General features: G+C 43.0%; 1 protein-coding gene across 1 annotated transcript in view; it reads left to right on the top strand.

The window, feature by feature from the left end:
* LOC138284967 (baculoviral IAP repeat-containing protein 1-like) overlaps nucleotides 1–20,084 on the top strand; it is a 423,184-nt gene that overhangs the window by 196,565 nt on the left and 206,535 nt on the right. The window lies entirely within an intron of this gene.

The raw sequence follows: 20,084 nt of genomic DNA, 5'->3' as shown, positions 1-20,084 counted from the left end.
CTCTATTTATGCCTAGTTTTGGTCCCTATTACTCTCTCAACAGCTCCACTCATCTCCACCCTTGTCTCAGGGTGTAGTATAAGAACAAATAATAAGACAAATTATAGACTACCACTTTGCCTAAAAAAACTCAATGTTGTTGGTCCTCACCATTTTGGGACTTCTTATACATGATTGTTCAACTGCACTTCATGTTTTTGGTTTGGTGTTCGTTCCTTTGAAGTTAGACTTCTTTCTGGCATGGCATATACCACCCTGCTTTTTTATCTCCCCAATGAATGATGAGGTTGTAATTTTCATTTCTTTATTGAAGAGTCTGCAAAGCTACTTATGTGAGTTGCACATACTAAGTGAAAATAGCCCTTTTTGGATGTCGTGTATCAGTGGAACCTAGAGGCCTTGACATGGTTGTAGTCTGAGAGCAGGAGATCCATTCACCAAAAGGCTGCTCCTATGCTGTCCCTGTCTGTGTCAAAATACTGGTTGCACTCCATTTCACAGTCCCTTGATCTTTCCGGGGGTCATCTCTGACAATCTAGGCATTTCACAGGCAAACCAGTCCCAATGCTTACATCAGGTTCTGAGATCCATTAACAGAAGAGTGCACGGTTTTATTGCCATACCACAGTCATTGGTGGAAATACAAGGGAATTTTATGTATTTTGCCCATTTGTCTCGTCACTGGTGCCATTGATTGCACCAAAGTGGCTCTTCCGACACCTCAAAACACAGCACACCTTTTCAGCAACAGCCATCACTGCAACAGACCCGCCAGACCCTCCAGCATTGTGCAAGCTGTCCTCAATAGCAGGTACTGTTTTACAGATGTGTACTCTGCCTTTTCTAGAAGTAGACACATCAGCTAATCGTCCATCAGTCACCTCTTGCAAGTTGACAGGTTACAGGAGGTTTTAGTGACATGGCTAATATATATATCTACATTATTTACATTTCTTTTCATAGTTGCTCCATTATGTGGCACACAAGAGCTCAGAAAGACATGCTTGTTCATATGTGAAGAAAAATGGGAAAAGAAAACAATGTCCATTCAGGCCTGTCTGACAATCTTCCCCTCGGATCAATCAATAGCCAGCCATAATGTGCGGATACAATGTAGTCCATATAATCTCTTCGTCCACCATATAGTCAGTCCAGGCTGTGAAGATAGAAGATTGTCAATGTTTCAAACCTAAACATTGGAGGCCAATTAAAATCTTCCAGACGGGTCTTCATCAGGACAGATTGATTTATTGAAAGGAGCAACCTACAACAAAGGGGAGGTACACCTGTCAACTCATGATTAAAGGTGTATGTAATGTAAGATTTAATCAAATCTTATGTGTCTTCCCTAGAAATAAAAAAAGCTCACCTAATTTCGATAGTCCCATGAGGGGTAGTTATGGAATTTAGTAGGCAAGGTGAAGGCACACCAGCTTTTCATCCTTTCCTTCATCTGCACTGTAAAAAATGCACAAGAATTAATTCTCCAGTTTAAGGTAACAAAGTTGGTGACAAATTCTAACCACAATAAGAAGTGTACTCATTCTACCAATGGGGGCACTTCAGTTCATTTTCCATATGAGCCATCTGATTCAATAAAAAATGAGCTCTAAAAAAATCATGTATATTGAAACTTAAGCGGGGATTAAAAACATAAGAAGCCCTCAATAATGTGCGCCAACCTTCTATCTTTACAGCCTGGACTAACTATACGGCCCACAAAGAGATTATAGGGACTCATACATTATAGCCACATATTATGGATGGCTATTGATTGATCCCAAGGGAAGATTGTCAGACAGGCCTATTATCATATTCTTTCCCATTTATGGAATGGCCATTGTTTTTTTACAATTTTTCTTTACATATGCATGAGCGTGTCTTTCACAAAACAGAGCAACTATGAAATGAAATGTACATAATTTAGTTATATATATATTCAAATTTCAATACAATTTTAAATTCAGTTCCATTGATGTTTCTGTGTTGTAATGTTATTGGACCCTACTTTTTATTTTAGGATTGACATGCTCCCCCTGGTTCAATTTATTTGATATATCTTTTGTAGCAGACATCTGAGCAGCACTTTTGGAACTTGAACTCATTTTCTAAATCAAAAACTGAGCATCTCAAACATACTCACTCATTAGTCACTACAACACAATAGGAGTACACTATGCATTTAAAAAACTGCATGTTTTGTGCATGTTCTCTCTCCCCATCTCTAAAGATGGCCAACTACACAACCTCAACAGAGGTACAATAGGGCACACACATTTAAACGAGCCATTATTGAATGCATTATTCGGATCTTTAAGTTGCTATTTACATTTCTTGATTTACGAGAATGCTGGTGGACTTTTCAGAAGTTGTGTGCAAGATTGTTGTAGCTTGTTGCGTGTTACACAGCATCACACTGCAATTTGTCTTACAAATCAACTTTACCCCTGATCTACAATCACACATACAGGTATCCGGGGTAGGGGTAGAATAGAGGCCAGGGTAAATAGGTGCAGGATTGACTAGGTAAAATATTTTTCAATTGAGCTTCTAGTTTTGTTGCTGTACTTATGTGGTTTCATGGGCTACTACAGTGTCCACGTACAGCACCCAGAGAGGAGATTGTTTAATTAACATGTCACACACAACCATTCTATGCTCTATTATAAATTTTATTTTTCACTTTGACTACCATTCGTAACTTTTCACTTACAACATTTATAATCACTGGTATAGTCCAAACAATGTTTAACACATACTTAATTACGACCTTCATTTGTACCTTCAGTCAGGCACACAATCACTACCCGTAATAATAATTGTGTTCCCCAAAAGCTTTTGCTCCTTCCCACATGGGAAGTTTCCTTCCTGCATCTGGAGGTCTTTGTGCTCCATGCAGAGGCCTCACTCCCAATTGCAGAGTCTCAGCCCCACATTCAGGGCAGAGATCTACGCGTTAGGGCAGAGTCTCTGAAGCTGGGCCAGGAAATTACATACAGGAACAGAATGGACAGTTTCTGGTTATACTGAGGCACCCTTTATCCACAACATCTCCCATCCTGCTGCTCCTTCTGAAATTCAAACTCCCATTATGGATGAAGAAGCAGATGTGATGGCCTCTGGTTTCAGTAATGAAGAGCCTTCAGGTGATTTGCAATGGAGGTCCTTCATAATTGTTCTCAGCTTTATGGGGGTCCAGATTACTACTCAGGCACAAATTTGGAGAAACAGTGGCACATGCTGCAGTACAGTGGGCGTCTACACCCTGTGTGGGAACGAGTGCTGTAGCATTAAGAAAAACTTCATCGCTGAACCAGAATTAAGCTCCAGGACCTTCTTGGCGTGCCCTTCGAGGCACATTCTCTGCACTCCTAAGTGATACTACTGTGCCAGAGGGTCATGAGTGCAACCTGGCTGATCCTCCACACTCACCCAAAGCTTGAGTAGCAGAGAGGCTGTAAGTATATTATTTTTAATTTTTTTAATATTTGCAAATGAGTTGTGAAAGTTTTGTTCAATCACGTGTCCAGTCTGACATTTATTCTAATCTCTATTATGTATGTGTATGAATAGATTGAATGGTTTCCTTTACTGATATGCTTTTAACAGTTGTGTATTTGTTTGTCTAAAATAATCATCACAATGTGATAATATTGAGATGATTTTCTAAAACTAAAATCTTGTTTCAGCAATATATTTGTGTCAAAAATGTAACACTTGTCAAGTGTAACATTGTAATGTTGTCAGAGTTTGTTCATGTAAGCTTGACATTGAGTAAATTTAACTTTCTTTAAACCAATCTATGACATTGTTTTGAAGACATTCTAAAGCAAAAGCCTTTTTTAACATTGATGAAAAAATGATGGACTTGACTATTACATACTTCCTACAATCCTATTAATAATATTTTTTCTTAAAGAATGATCAGTTTTTTAGCAAGTCAGTGTGGTAAAGACTGTGTTAATATTTTTTTCTTTTTGTACTTGGTTATATAATCATTTCACATCTCTTGTAAAAAAGCATTTGTCCTAAATTAAAACTACTTTGTGTATTTTTAAAAATATTTTAAAATTAGTTTAGCGTGTTTAAATGTAATTAAAGTATACATAGTGTCATCATATTTTTTATTTAGGGATAAAATATCCCTTACTAATAGAATTAAGAAATATTGGATAAGTGCACTTATATTTGTTGTTGTACTAATGCCCTTTCAATGGACAGCGCTTGCCAAGATAGATAGATAGCTTTATTGTATGAGTAAATAAAATCACAAACATTCTTCTCAAATCTGGAAGAATTAAAAGTCAAGCTCATAAGACTAATTGATAAGAAGCAGTATAAAAACAAAGAGGGCCCGTTCAATAATAAATGGGCTTATAAATACATATATTAAAATGTTTTCTTGGCACGATAAGCAACATTTTCGCACAGCTAATGGCTGCCCTGCTTTCCAGTCAGGCCAATGAGGTGCTAAGTGTCTGCCAGTGCAGGCCAGGCATGTGTTCGGGAAGAGGCAGCCGTTCGGGGAGAGGCAGCCTTCCAACTTGTATCCCCTAGGACAGATTGAATTGTAGTATTCTATTCGCTGTGTCCTTAATAAGGTAGAGGCTTAAAGTGCACTTTGAAATTCATGCGGTACAGGGCTAGTCCTATCAGTGCAGGTTGCCATAATGGCCCGAATGTGGGCATTGGATAAATCTCGGCAGGCATGGGAAGCAAAGTCTCAGTTAAGATCTTATAGGGCCAGCCCTATGCCCTGAAAAATGTTGTACCTACTCTCCTGGCCCTCCAGAAGGCTTGTAACCCAGCACAGATACTCCCTCGCCTAGACTATGAAAATTCACTTTATCTGGGAGCCCCAAAATATGTCACCAATAAACTACAAGTGGTACAGAACTCTGTGGCCTGCATACTTCTGAATATCCCTAGGCACAACTCAGCCCAACAAGCTTTGGCATCCCTTCACTGGCTCCCAGATGAGCAAAGGGTCAAATTCAAGGACTTCTGTGTAGCCCACAGAGCTCTCACAGACAATGGCCCTCCCATCCTTCAACCTTTTCTCTCCTACTACTCTCCCAGGAGAACCCTTTGGTCCTCCCACACCCGACAGGCAGCAGTCTCTATGGTCAAAAAGGTGATATTCAGGGGTAGATTATTTTGCTATAATGCAGCCAAACTTTAGAACTCTCTCCCCTACACTTCGCGGACAACAAATTCACCTTCCGCAAACTACTGAAAACCATTCTCTTTGTAACTTAATCCTTCTGGAGAACTCAGTTCAGCCTATGTCACACTAACAGTGCTGGGATGCCTATGGCTAGCTAAATGCTGTATAAATGCCACATAAAACAGAATAGCCCTACACAGCTTGTGTATCACCTGCTTCTCAAATTCTAAGAATTAAGCTGTTAACTGACTAAATTTGCCCCTTATACACATTTTCACTTGCCAAGAAACATCTCAGCTCGACCCAGGGCCCAGAAGAACATCCTCGACTACAAGGCGGGCACAGCAGCTGTCCACCAAGAGCAAGGAGGAGGATGCCAACACCATAAGGGAGACTGCATCCAGAGACAAATACACTCCTTTATAAAAATGTCTCCGGGCAGAGGCTTTAGAGCCAATAGTGGGGAGGGGAGAATGTGAACATCACCAGCCAAGCCATGGCTCCTCCTGGCTTTAAGGAAGGCCTACAAGTCAGTACTAGTTCAGCTTACAGAAGATGTCTCTACACAGCAGATTTGTCGTGGATGTGGGGCTGAGCAAAAGAGAATGTTTATCACTATCAGTCCTACAGAAATGAACATATGGTCTGTAATGTGTTGGGTAACTCCTTGGGTGGAAATACCGACTGCATCTATGGACAGGCCTGAGAGTGGAAAAGAAGGTAACTTAGACATTTTGAGGGCGGAGGGGATTACCCCCCTGTCAGTAAGGCATGTGGTGTGCTTATCACTGACAGCGCAGTCTACACAAAAGCCTTTTTGGTCTTCAGGTATTAAGGTATTCATTTCAAAGTCCGAACCTCTTGGGCTGTCGTAAAATTCAGAGTAGGGATTCTGAACAGTTTAGTGGTACCGAGGATGATCCAGAATTCCTGGTGTACCTGAAGCGGCGTTAGGACAATCTCTGATCACATGCCAAACAAGAATCTCCTAACTGCGTGCCTCTCCTCAGACCATTCCTTTTCCCCTTCCAGTTCTCCTACCTCCATGACTTCTGCAGCCTCCTCCACCCTCCTTTGTGGAGCTTCTCTCCCCCCTCCTTTAATTGCTCACTGCTTGTTTTACTATTTCAGTTACATGAATTTTGATTCAGCATTTTCTTTATTTTTTCCTGTGTCTCCACCTAACCCTTTGCAACAGTCACAAACTCTGCTAACGTCTTAATCTGCCATTCAGTACATCTAGTGCTCAATTGATTCTCAACATTTGATAACAATCCCTGAGCAACTTCAGCACCAACAGCTTCCCAAGCCATCTCAATAATGCGGTTTTGGCCAAATACTTTTTAAAACACATCTTTAAGTCTGTCCAAAGAATCAGCCAGAGCTTTTTCTGCTTACAATTGGAAATTTTTGTATAGTCAGTTTTTACTAGGTGTATCTTCAGAATCCCATTCAGGAACGCGTCCTTCGCAGTATTCACTTCAACATCATTCCTCGGGTTCAGTCTTGGCCATGGTGCTTTCTCCACCAGTCTCCCTTTCACCTCACTTGGCTCTATCAATCCCAAAAATTGATTCACATCTGCCCAGCTGGGTCTGTGCAGTTCAAACACACTCTGATTCTTCTCAAAATTTAGTTGGGTTTTTCCAGATGTTAGGAAATGATTTATTTATGCTCATTAAGTCAGAGGGGGTCCAGGAAACGTAGACCTTTGGCTGCCAGCCTAGTACACCATCAAAGGGTGAACGGTAGAAGAGGACGGACTCTTACTAACAGCATGACTTGAATAAGGAGAAGGGGAAGATCATCTAGAAACCCACCTTTTGGTTTTTCTCTAGCTTTCAAAAGTGTTTGTAGCACTTCGTTCTTGCCGATCCATATTTCCTGGGACAAAACCTGTGCTTGCTCTAGACCAGTCAACAGTAGTGGATTCAGCCTTTAGCCTTTTATTTTACCTGCCAGCCAGCCGCTTCTTACCTGTAGAAAAGAGAAGAGGCAGTCAGGCTGTGAAAATCAGAAGGGAAGGGGCAAGCGGAAAAGAGAATAGGCAGACACAAAAAAGTAGAAAATGAAGAAGGACTTGGAGTAGTGAAGCAAAATGAGGTCTGTAGAAGGATGGTTTAGGAGGAGGACTCTGGAACAAGGAGAGGAGACATTGGAGCATATATGCCGGGACCTGGAGGCCCTGAGCTTGGCAAAAGTAACTACCAAAGGTTCCAAGAGGAGGAGAGAAGAACACATGCAGGTCAGGAAAATGCCACCAGTGAGAGAGAGCAGCTGCTGTTGGAGAGCTTGCAGATGTCAGTGAGAGGACAAAGGACAATGAGAGGAACTGCAAGGGTGAAAGCAATAAGCTGAGCTAATGAGCACACTGGCTACTCCACAGCATACCACGACAGCCAAGGTGGGTCATAGCTTACCAAGGATGGGAAAGTTGGGGCTCCCCAGCCATATTGAAGGAGTTTTTACACCTTAAAAAGAAATCAGAGGTAAAGTCTTAATGGCTTAGCTTCTCCTAAACCTGGCATGCCCCCTCAGTGACAGTAGGTACCTTCTCCAAAGAAATATCCTAATTCAAAAGCCATCGTTCAATAAAATCCTGTCAATAGAATACATTTGTAAACATGCTTCATGACAGTTGGCAGTTAGGCGAAAAGTGCTGGTATGTCATGCCCTAGCAGTAGATGCAGGCAAAAAGGTGCAAATATAATAATCACAAACTTTCATCACTTTTGATTATTCATCTAACAACCAAAAATATACAATTTCTCTCAAATTACCTACAGATGTTTCTCTGTGCAACAAATTGTTATCTAATTTTCTTCAACATTTAATAAAGTCTGGTTAATTTTTATTTTTGGTGATGCATGCCCAACTGAAGTGTTAAATGCCACTACTAAGACAACTATGAATATGAATATCATAATCACCAAAATTAATTGTAAAATTTTGCAACAATTTTCTTTGTGATAGCCATATTTCTTCTACAAAAAGATCAAAAAATAAAAAAAAATGAACTAATTTTATGGTGCAAAATCAATAAAGCAGTGCATTCAGATCACGTGTTCAATGTATTTCAAGGAAAAAAACACCACTTTAGTCAAATTGATACTAAGGTGCAAAAGAGACTCTGATTCAAGATTTCCTGTTCAGATCTCAGTTCAATATTCAGAGATGATTGTTTTATCTTTTGATAAGTTCTTGTTCATGAAGGTTCTTAAAAAATGAATTTACAGTCAGTCAAATTGATGGTTTCCTCATCTAACTGTACCGATTGATGGAAATCAACTAGATATGACCATCAGGCAATGCATACTTTCTATAAGGGACTCTTAATCTCTTTGATTGTTTATCATCACTGTTACCTTCCTCTACCTGCTGTGCCCTTAAATTGTCTCGGATCCTTGCACCCTTTTCAATATTATGTTCCTTTTTCCCGCACATTGTGGTCACTCGTCCTCATGATACACTCTTCCAGTTGAAGTCCTTACAATTTGCTCTGATTCACAGTGCTTACCTCTGCCTTCAGATCAATTTTCAACCACTTTCAACCACTTCCAATGACCTTACTTTATTTGCCACAAGTTGAGGACTGTTGTGATTTGATCATTTTCACCCCTCACGGCAGGGCAAGACCTGCCCAGAGTTCAGGAGATACAGAGCTTTAATCTTGGTTTCTGTTTCTTCTTCTGGATTTGCAACTCTTGAGTATCCCTCTCTTGATCATACCACTGTAGCTCTAGGGCTTGATAAGACAGGACCTACTGACATATGTCTTGCAGAGACTCAACTTGTGCTTCTTCTCGTTCAGAATCCATTGGGATCTGACTTGGTGAATTAGTGGCTGTTGTCACCACCACTTCATCACCTTGTCTCACCCTATTTGTGTGTGACCTGTGAATCCACTATGGCAAACTAGCACATTTCACAGCAGTGTTGTTGGCAAGGAACACCTGGTGGGGCCCCTTCCAGCAGGCCCAAATAGGTCATGCAGACATGGTTTTTCATGAGAACTCAACCAACAGGGTTGAGATTGTGGCGCTGCTCCTGTTCCGGAGGCGAAGTTGCCAAGACAACATGACAAGAAATAGAACGCACCATGCCAGCCAGTTCTTTGCATTACCCAAGACCAGCGTCATCTGTGATGTTTGCAAGTGCAGCTGCAGGAATAGAAGGAATTCTCATGGCTCCCCCATCAGCACTTTTGTGGTTAGAGTCCTGTTGTTCTACTTGGTGTGCTTCTGAGGCTCATCAGGACAAATGGGAGTACGTTGGGCCAACTGAGAAAGGTAGAGGCACAGGCGTGTGCAATCCTGGAATTCAATGTACTAATGATTTGCGCATAAACCCCTGATGCTTCTAGTCTGTAACTACAATGATGCATCTGGTCAATCCCAAGGACTATACAAAGTAATTTTATCTCTTCATTCTTGAAGTGTGTCCCACGGCGTAATTCTAAAGAACCTGGCATGCCAGATCAGGGAATCAACTCCCTCAATATTAGTTTGACTAAAGGGAAATTATCACATCTTATACTTGGATTTACTGCAGCCCATTTGGAAAAAGACACAGTATCACAAGTATATACCCTAGTCTATTATAGATGGACATCTCAACAAATTCTGACTGTAGGCGACTAAACGTTCATCAGACTTTCCTGTGTGACTCATAACTTCTTTTGCCGTCATTTAACTGCTGGCATGTAATGCATTGCTGCCACAAACTGAAAGTGGAGATATTTTTGAAAGGTATAAATCATTCCATCCCTCCCAGTGTGAGTAGGATCATGGAGGTTTTGCACCACCACTAACAACAGGTAATCTGGTAACACAGAACTACCATCATTTGAAACCCAGTGTCACTCGCATCTTTGCTGCATCCTGCCCTAACCCATATTTCTTTCTTTCTCATTCTTGGGTTCTTCATGTTGTAGTTGTCTAAGCTCATTCACTGCCTGGACTGCCACCAACAACGTACTGTTCACATGGTCACTTTCAGTTTTACCTGGTTAATCTACATTGAGTAAGCAGACTCAAGAGCAAGATATTTTGCTACTTAACATATTGATTGCCCACTTTGGGTGTGTTATTGCCATTCTTGTGAGCAGTACAGTTGAGAACAGAAATGTCTTGTGGAAACCACAGTGTTTCAAGAATATTTAGAATGTACTCCCCATTGTGTATAGCAGAGCCAGAGGAAGTCATGGATGCCTTTTGTGACCATAACTGGCCAAAATCATGGACCACGCCAAGCCTGTACTGGCTGTTAATGTAGATGGTACCAATCAAATAATCGGCCACCGCACACGCTCTTGCCAAGGTGATCAATTTGGCTACTTGTGCTGAGGTTACATTTCTCAAGTAAAAGACTTCCACAGTATCTTTTCACAGATCACAGTAATTTTCCCAGAACACATACAGAGAAGTAAAGAAGAATATTGCAAAACTCTGAAGAGACTGCAAGACACAAACAGTGGATTCCCGGACCAGAGGACCTGTGGAAAAAGGGGGGCAAGTACAAGAAGTACAGAAGAGTCTAGGAAGGGCAGGAGACCCTGCAGATGAAGGTGCTAGAAGTGAACCACCACTGAAGAAGAAGAGTCAGCACTGCACCCAGTAAGATAAAGTTGGGTTCCTAGAGTCCCACGCCGGATGGAGGATTGCAGTCGGGTTTGCGTCGTCAGAGTCCACCAACAAGCCTTGGCACACACAAAGCTCGTGGTTAGCGGAAATTGGCACTGCCGGGGAACAGGAAGGGCCAGGTGCACTCAGGAGGGTGAGTCAGAGGGGGCCCTCAGCAACACAGAGAGCCCAGAGAAGACCAGGCAATGCCCACAGGATGGGGGTAGGAGAGTCGCAGAAGAGGCTCCCACGCCACCAGAGAACCACTCAGGGAGCTGTGTGTCACAGGAAGGAGTGCTGGGGGCTGGAGCTTCAGGATGCCTGAAGATCTTGGAAGAATGATGAAAACAAGCCTTGGAAGCTGCAGAGGCCACAGTGCATGGGGGTACTGACCTGCGTGGGCAGGCAAGGGCTTACCTTCACTTAAGTTGAGAATGAACCCAGTTGGAAGAGAGGAACATCAGGACCACTTCAGTCTACCACCCGTGATGCAGAATCCATGCAACTCAGCAGGAGAGGGGATCCACTCAGCCGGTCATCATCACAGTTGGTGCCTGCAGAAGCAGGGGAGTGACTCCTTCACTCCAAGGGAGTTTCCTTCTTTCTTCTGATTCAGGCTGAAGATGGACTGTCCTCAGAGGATGCACAACTGAGGAAATGTTGCAGTTGCTGGAAGGAGCCAAAGATACAATGTTGCAGAAGGCGTCTTGCTTCTTTGTTGCAGCTTGTCGGGTCCTGAAGACTCCAGATGCAGTTTCTTCGGTCAGAAGTCAAAGTGGAGGGTGCAAAGGATTCCTGCTGGAGTCTTGCAATCCAAATCTGAGGAACCACCCAAGAAAAAGACCCTAAATAGCCCTGAAAGGGGGATTGGTCAGTTAGCTGGGTGACCACCTATCAGGAGGGGGCTCTCACGTCACCTGATGGCACTGGCCACTCAGATACTCCCAGAGTTCCCTGCCAACCTTGAATCCAAGATGGCAAAACCCAGGGACCCTCTGGAGGAGCTCTGAGCACCACCCCTGGGGTGGTGATGGACAGGGTAGTGGTCACTCCCCTTTCCTTTGTCCAGTTTTGCACCAGAGCAAGGACTGGGGGTCCCTGAACTGGTGTAGACTGGTTTATGCAAGGAGGGTACCAAATGTGGCCTTCAAAGCATTTCCAGTGGCTTGCGGAGGCTACCCTTCTCCAGCCTGTAGCACCTATTTCCAAAGGGAGAGGGCGTAACACCCCTCTCCCAAAGGAAATCCTTCATTCTGCCTTCCTGGGATTCAGCTTCTCAAGCAACAGGAGGGCCGAAACATGTCTGGGAGGTGGCAGCAGCTTGGGCTGCCTGGAAATCCTCAGAAGGCTGCAATGGCAATAGTGGGGGTCCTCTAGGGAGCCCCCAGAGTGCATGGAATCATACAACCAATGCTTGCAAAAGCCTTGGGGTATGATTCCAACATATTTGATACCAAACATGCCTATGTTCGGAGTTACTATTATGTAGCTGGACATAGGTAGTGGCCTATGTCCAGTACACGCGTAAAATGGCTTTCCCGCACTCACGAAGTCTGGGAAAATGGGCCTGGAGTTCGTTGGGCACCTCTGCTAGTGCAGGGGTGCCCTCACACACAGGCACTTGCCACCATACCCTCTGGCCTGAAAGGCCTGCCATAGGCATGACTTATAAGTAACCTGGTGTAGTGAAAAGTGGCATGTGAAAGGGTGCTTGCACCTTTTCATGCAGACTGCAATGGCCGTCCCGCAGAACCCTTTGCTTGGGCTCCCTATCTGTGGCAAAATATAAGCTGCTACCCATAGGGATCCCCTAGAACCACCAATGCCCTGGGTACCTAGGTACCATATACTAGGGTCTTATAATGGGATACCAGTGTGCCAATTGTGGGTGAAATACAGAGTTTTGGGAGAGAGAGCATAATCACTGGGGTCCTGGTTAGCAGGATCCCAGTGAACATAGTTAAACAGACTGACATCAGGCAGAAAAAGGGGGTAACCATGCCAAGAAGAGGGTACTTTCCTACACTGATTTCATGCAACTAGGAAGTGCTGCGACCCCCGGAACCAGTGTGGCTGAATAGGAAGCCAATGATAGTTTCACTTCTCTGTGGTCTGTGTCAACACAGGCGATGCTCACCCATCATCCCATCATATTTGTGACAAAAGATTAAATAATCCTTACCACAGTTTGTCATTCCCAGTGTTTGTGAGCTGCAGAGTTTGTCTCTGAGCTCTAGGAAGGCACTTGTGCATGCTTAACCTAAGGATGCCGGATCACTCACACCATTGTGAGTGAGCCTCTAGAAGGGCTTTGCCAGTAGGGAAATGTAGGAACCACTGGTGACAGTAGCCAACCATTCCCAGAAACATTATCACCTCTCTTTGTGTTGTGGGTGGGTTCATTCTCAGAACTGTAGAGATTTGCTTTTTGGACATCTTTCTCACTCCATTCTAAATGGGGTGTTCCAAATTCATGACTTCCTTCTGATAGTATTGGAATTTATTTGGAAACACCTTGTGTCCAGCTTTGAAAAATGCTTTAACAAAGCAATTGTGTCCAAACTGCAGCTCTCTTTTGTTTTTGATGGCACCAATAGGTCATCAATGTACTGAACCAAGCGCTTAGTTACAGGGAAACTGTAAGGTCTCTGGATTTTTCTAAAATAATTGGCTAAAGGGTGAAGGGGTTTCTGGATACCCATGAGGATTCATGCACCAAAATAGACTTTTCTTCAAAAATTTAAATGCAACTCGGCCACCTGTGGCAGCACAATCATATAGTATCCTTCGACCACCTTCAGACAGAATTTGGGATTCACTTCTCACTATTCATTAGGTACTTTCAGGCCCAACATGCACTAAAACCTCACAGAGAAGCACAAGGAGCAGTCCAGGACTTCAGTCCCTTGGAGGCTGAGCTAGCACTTGGTGCGCTAGGTCGCAAAGGTATTTCAAGACTGTACAGCTCCCTACTTCTTAATGCACCAGACCCTCTGACTACACTGCGAAAGGTGGGTGGAAGTTATTGGACAACTAGACGACGATGATTGGTGGGAGGCAAAAATGGCCTCTAGGCTAGTGACCATCCTGGCTACCCTTAGACCGATTCAGTTTAAATAGTTTCAACATACTTATTAAAGCCCAGATCAACCATGGAGGATAGGGAGGGCCAAAATGCATCTTTGCTGGTGCTGTGGAGACTCTGAGGAATCCTTCTTGCACCTCATATAGATCTGTCTGAGCATAACCATATACTGGAATGCTGTCCATACAAAGATAACATGTCTCCTTCAGATCAAGGAGAAACTGGAACCCGAAGTAGCACTGCTGGAGATAACTGGAGGGTTGGTTGCACACCAGAAATCAGAGCTATCCAGGGAGAATGGGATACTTAATTGCCTCCACCTCCCTAGGATGGTTGCATGGGAAAACAGGATGGACTACTGCTACTGGGCAGAGAGAGAAACCTACAAATGGAGAGATTGTGCCACCAAACACTGGAGGGTTTGGGACCTTTGGCTTGTGGGTCAGCTTGAAGTATGTATCAGGCATAGGGTCTGAGTTACGCTGTAACATAAGCTCATTTGTCACTGCTAACTGTCTTGCCTTATTGTTCCATGTGAATGTTTTGTCATATATTGAAAAAAACCTAATAAATAGATATATAAAAAAAAGATTAAATGGAAAGGGAAATTGACTGTCCTCGTGTAGGGGAATGGAGAAACATGCTTGGCACTAGTCTAGACTGTGAACCACTCTGAAGTGGATAGGAGTTGGAAAAGGATTTAAGCATGATTTCGTACCACAGGACAACAGGGGATCACAATTGAGTTAATTTTTCTAAGGTCCTGTACTAGTCTAGTTTTTGCTTTTTAATGTGCCATAGTAGGTGAATTGCCGGGACAGCCCAATGCTTCCTTTAAAGTGCCCTGGCCTATTAACACTTCAATCACTGGTGTCATTCCTGATGCTACCTCTGGAGTAAGTTTATATTGAGGCTGTCTCCTTGAGGGACAACATTCCCTGTTGGTGCATACTGTTTACCACCTTAAACACCGGCTCCTTGTACCCCATTATTCATACTCAGAACTAAATCAAGGCAGAGGGCCTGATTACGACCTTGGTGGATGGGATACTCCATCACAGACGTGAATTTGTAATACGGCGGACAGGATATCTGTCACATTTGTGATGGAGTATCCCATCCGCCAAAGTTGTAATCAGGCCCCTAATCTGCCATGGAAGAACTCATCTGCCCAAGTATCTGAGCCAGCTTTGTCTGTGCTAGTGTTAGACTTGACAGCCTTACAGTCTTCCCTCCAACGTTTTGCCTGCCTCCTCCACTTTGTTTTTGTTGGTATTAGGACTATGTGTACTTTACCACTGCTAACTAGTGCTCTGTCCTCTAAACATGATAGTATTGGCTTATCCCCAAAAGGCATATTTAATTCACTTAAAAGTCCCTAGTAAAGTCCACTACCTGTGCCCAGGGCCTGTCAATTACTTTTTACTAGTAAGCCTGCATTACTTGTTGTGCCATTCACTTAAATAGCCCTGCAACCATGTCACAAGCCTGCCATTGCAGAGCCTGTTTGTGCAGCTTTACACTGCCATTTTCACCTGGCAAGCTAAACATTTTGCCATGCCCAACACTTCCTTTTTAATACATATAAGTCACTCCTAGGGTAGACCCTGGACAGGCTAGAGGGCAAGCTACTATGTATTGAAAAAATAGGACATGTACTTTGAAATTTTACTCTCATATTCACTTTTCACTACTAAAAGGCCTATCTCTCCCATAGACGCTGGACAGTCTAGAGGGCAAGCTGCTATGTATTGAAAAAATAGGACATGTACTTTGAAATTTTACTCTCATATTCACTTTTCACTACTAAAAGGCCTATCTCTCCCATAGGATAACGTTGGAGTTGCCTTATTGCATTTTATAAGCATAATTTCCAAATCAGAAGAAATCATTCCTTCAAGTTTGGTGTCTCTGGAATCACAATTTAAAATCCCAACTTATAGCAAAGTCGGATTTTAAATTGCAATTCTGACTTTTGAGACAGTTGCCATTTTCTTACTTAAGCCATTTGGGGGGTCATTACAACCCTGGTGGTCAAAGACAGGACAGGGCCCCATGCAGCTTTTCACTGTCTGCATAGCAACTGCACCCGTCGCACCAGGTTTCCGCCCGCCGGCCCAGCGGGGTTCTCAAAATGACCTCGGCGGGAGTGTGGCCGCCCGGCAGTCAGATCTTGGGTCATAATGAGGGCCTTGGTGTCTTCTGCCTGTCTCTGACCACATGTCTAGGGTGACAGCTGGGCATTGTGTATCCCCCTCTAGGCAGCCATCTACAATGGGGGCTTATGTGTGACTTGATGGCCATTCTGGCAGGATGGGAAGGAGGAGCTGGACCCAGCCTCACTTACACCTGTATAGGCTGTGTCCTGTCCCCATGCAAAGGGCTGCATAACCCCCTGTTGTGTGTCTGTAGCCAGGGCAAGAATGACAGGGCCTCTGTGTTTTTCAAAGGCCTGTCTTTGACGTTTCCCCCACTTCAAAGGCACTACTGAGTACTGGACCCGAGACTCCATCACATCAGTACACTTCTGGATTTGTGGATACACTGCCAGGAAGAAGGACTGCTGTGCTTCTACAAGGACTGCCACACTGCTGGATTCCTGCTCTGGTGTGCTGACCTGCTGCCCTCTGCCTGGGTGAGAAGGACTGGACCTGCATAACTTGACTCCAGAACCCAGAGTGACTCCAAGAGTTAGTTGGCTGGCCTCCTGATCTGACGTCTCAGGGACATAAAGGACTTCCAACCACCCTGCTTCTGCATCTGGACTCTACCAGTTGTGAGACTACCATGCCAAATGGTGCCACTCCATTCCTGTACCCTTGGAAGTGGGCCTAACATGCTTTCCAATGGAAGCAATGCATCCTGCAACAGAACTGATGCATCTCTTCGACTGTGTACCACATCCTTGAGCTGAACAGACGCATCACTGCTGCTGCCTAAATTGAACCGCATCCTGCATCTTGAGTTCCATGCATCGCCTTCAGAACCGCCATTGTGCAACATTTTCCCTGCTCAAGCTCCTTGCATCTACAGTCGACGGCAGCCTCGACAACGATACGCTGCATCGCAGCTTCACCGCTCATCAGAGCCAACGCATCGTCTTGACTGCTTAACACATCCACGACACCTGTCTCTGCATCACAAGCCCAGTCAACAGGATCCTCGATACAGCAGGACCTCACATCACAGTCTTGACACATCTCGGAAGCGAAGCTGCGTCTTGGCTGCGCGATGCATCTTCAACAAGTCCCCCCCAACGCTCCACAACCAGGATTTAAAGTACTTCGGTTCAGCAGGCCTAACTAGGTAACTATAGCAAGCCGGCGCTCCATTACGGTTGGCCTGAACCTTCGACTTTGTCCCAGTCCAGCGCAACCAGGTATCCCCAGTAGCACCTCTTGGCCCCATTTTTATTTAAACTTTGAAATTCAATATCTACATTTCTACAGGTTAGATTTTTGTCATTATGGTCATGTTTTATTTACTGAATTCAGATCTATTGTCTAACCTAGTCTTTTTGAGTGGTGTTGTACCTGTTTACTGTTTGAAGTGTTGCACAAATACTTTACACATTGACTCTAAGTTAATCCAAACTGCTCTGTGCTAAGCTACCAGAGGGTGAGCACAGGTTAATTTAGGGTTTGCTTGTTCCTTACCCTGACTACAATTGTATTTGCTGCTTGACCAGGGTTTACACCCCAGGCAACCAACAGCCCTATTACTAACAGCAACCAGTATCTTTCCTTAATCTTCTATCTCATACATAGATTTTGTCTGCAAGCATATCACATTCTGCTGTATCTGAGAACTAAGCTCTGGGTGCAAATCAAGCACAAACTCCCAAATTGATTCCACTAAGGCCTTCACGAGCTAGGTCTTCTATTCCGCTGTTCTGTCTGTAAATCTGTATTAACCTCTGATAGTAAGCATGTACTAATTCCTTGGGCTAATGTGTTGCCCTCGTAATTTTGGACCAGTTTACCTCGTTCTGAAGGACCTTAAGTTTTAAATGCTCAGTCACGTTCCTGCATTTGGCCATAATGTTAGTAAATGGATCATTTTGGGCTATCGTTGGGGATTCTTATGTAAATCAATTCACAACCCCTTGCGTTCCATCTACAAATCCCCAGGAATGTCAACTTCCAACGTACTCAAATCTTCCTTAAGCACCCTTAACACAGTCACAATCCTTTCTATTTCTTTATACCATTTCCACGGCTCCTGTCTCAACTAAGGAAAGTTTTTGTGAATGAAAGATCACATTGCTCCAAGGCACATGCAGATACACTGCTTCATACCCTTCTTTCAAAGGGAATTCTGTAGTCTCTCTAGTCTGCGACTCACTCACACTTGTCTTCTCCTTAGGTTCACCTGTTGACTTTTCTTTTTATTCTTAGCCCCTGCTTACTTTGACCATTGATCATTAAACAATTGAACTGCTTTAGTTCTCCACATTCGTTTGTGGAATTTAGTAATTTCTTTATGTGAACTCCCATATTATGTGACTCATTTCTTTTGTCTCTTCATCACTCATTACCTTTCTGAAATTCTTTCACAAGTTTTTATTTCTATTGTAAATCAATCTCTTACTCTTCAGCAAGACTTTCTAATTTCTTGTGTGGCTCGCATGGCTGCATAGCATCATCTTTGCTCTAATATCGCAACTCGTCCTCATTATATGTATTCAGTTTCTCCTTGCTAACCGTACCCCTCAGCATCTGTCTTTAGCTACAGTACTTTTATTTCTTTCTACAATTGCAACAGTGGTAACAGTAGGTGTGACAGTTGCATCAGTAGATGCTCCTAATACAATAGGAAGCACCTCTAATTCTGGTGCACTAGATACAACTCTCACATCACTTGCTGTTTCAAATTCCATCTTGCATCCAACCAATTACTAATAGTATATCTGATCTGAGTCTTCCTCTTTTGTTCCCTTTAATGCTCCACACACTACTATGTATACAATGCCTCAAAACTGAACAGGTCTTGTTTGGAGTTTCATTTCCCTTCATCGCTCATTTGAAATTCTCAATCTTTCTCCTATAAGGAGGAATTCAAGGGAAATTGCATGTTTTATCATCCAAAGTGATCCTGTTAGAGTCTTTAACCCACAAACAAAAGTGTAAACCTTTATTGAGGACCATTTCATAGGCAAATATGCCTTTGGGTGGCATCTCCTCTCCCTTAGAATAGGAACAGCAGGTTACTTAAATACAGTTCCAATTATTCTAAATAAAACTTGTTCTATCCAATCACTTGTTGCAAACAACATCAATCTTCCTATCTCAAACAGCACAGGAAAATAGCTGACCCATTTTTGTACAACACCAAATGACGTAATCAGCCACCACAATGCAGATCAAAATATAATCAGCCAATTGCAGCGTATATACTTCAATAGTTAGCCAATCCCAGCATGTCTCTATGTATCAGAATTCAACAATCAGCAAATCACAGTGTAATTCACTGCAGTATAGTACCTGAGTTCTGCCCACTTGAAATGGTTAAACAATTCGCAGTCCTTATCTTCTTTTCCTCAAAATAAGAAAAAAAAGATCAAATCTCTTCTAAAAGAAATCACACAAGCAGGGAAAGTAGATTTTCAACCAGTGGTAGCCTACTCTTGATCAATGCATTTATTCCTATGCACAAAGGAACTATCAGTCACCAGTCTGGATTAATGTGCATTCACAAGTAGACCTCTAGTAAATCCATATCATGGTGTAGATGTGGTGCCTCACAACACACAACTGAACTTTAGCAAATTAGTTTCAACAACAAGTTTATATCTCTAAATGAAGAAGGTGCATCAGTGAGTGCGAAGAGATATCAGTTAAAACATTGATCACAATAAGTACATTCAGTAAGCAGATTACACACACAAAGCCCTCTAGGACCCAATTAGTGGGCAAAACTCAAAAATTGAAAAAAACATTAAAATCACAGTAACTAGTAAACTGCATAGACAAAGTACCGACAACCTGCATACATTTTTCATGACAACAGAAATCCAAACTACAAATCTCACATTGCACAGCTAAGCATGTAACTTTACACCCTTAATGCCACTCTACCACAGTGTATCACCCTACCTGTACTCACTTAATTCACAGATCAACTTCAGGAACACCGAAACACTGCCATTAATCCAAACAAGCAATTTCAAAAAGAATAGTGGTACCTAAGAAGATCTATTGAAAAGCAATCT

Source organism: Pleurodeles waltl, chromosome 1_1, assembly GCF_031143425.1.
Source record: "Pleurodeles waltl isolate 20211129_DDA chromosome 1_1, aPleWal1.hap1.20221129, whole genome shotgun sequence".
NCBI classification, from domain to species: domain Eukaryota; kingdom Metazoa; phylum Chordata; class Amphibia; order Caudata; family Salamandridae; genus Pleurodeles; species Pleurodeles waltl.
The sequence above is the reverse complement of the archived record's forward strand: the minus strand, read 5'-3'. Positions and strand labels throughout refer to the sequence as shown.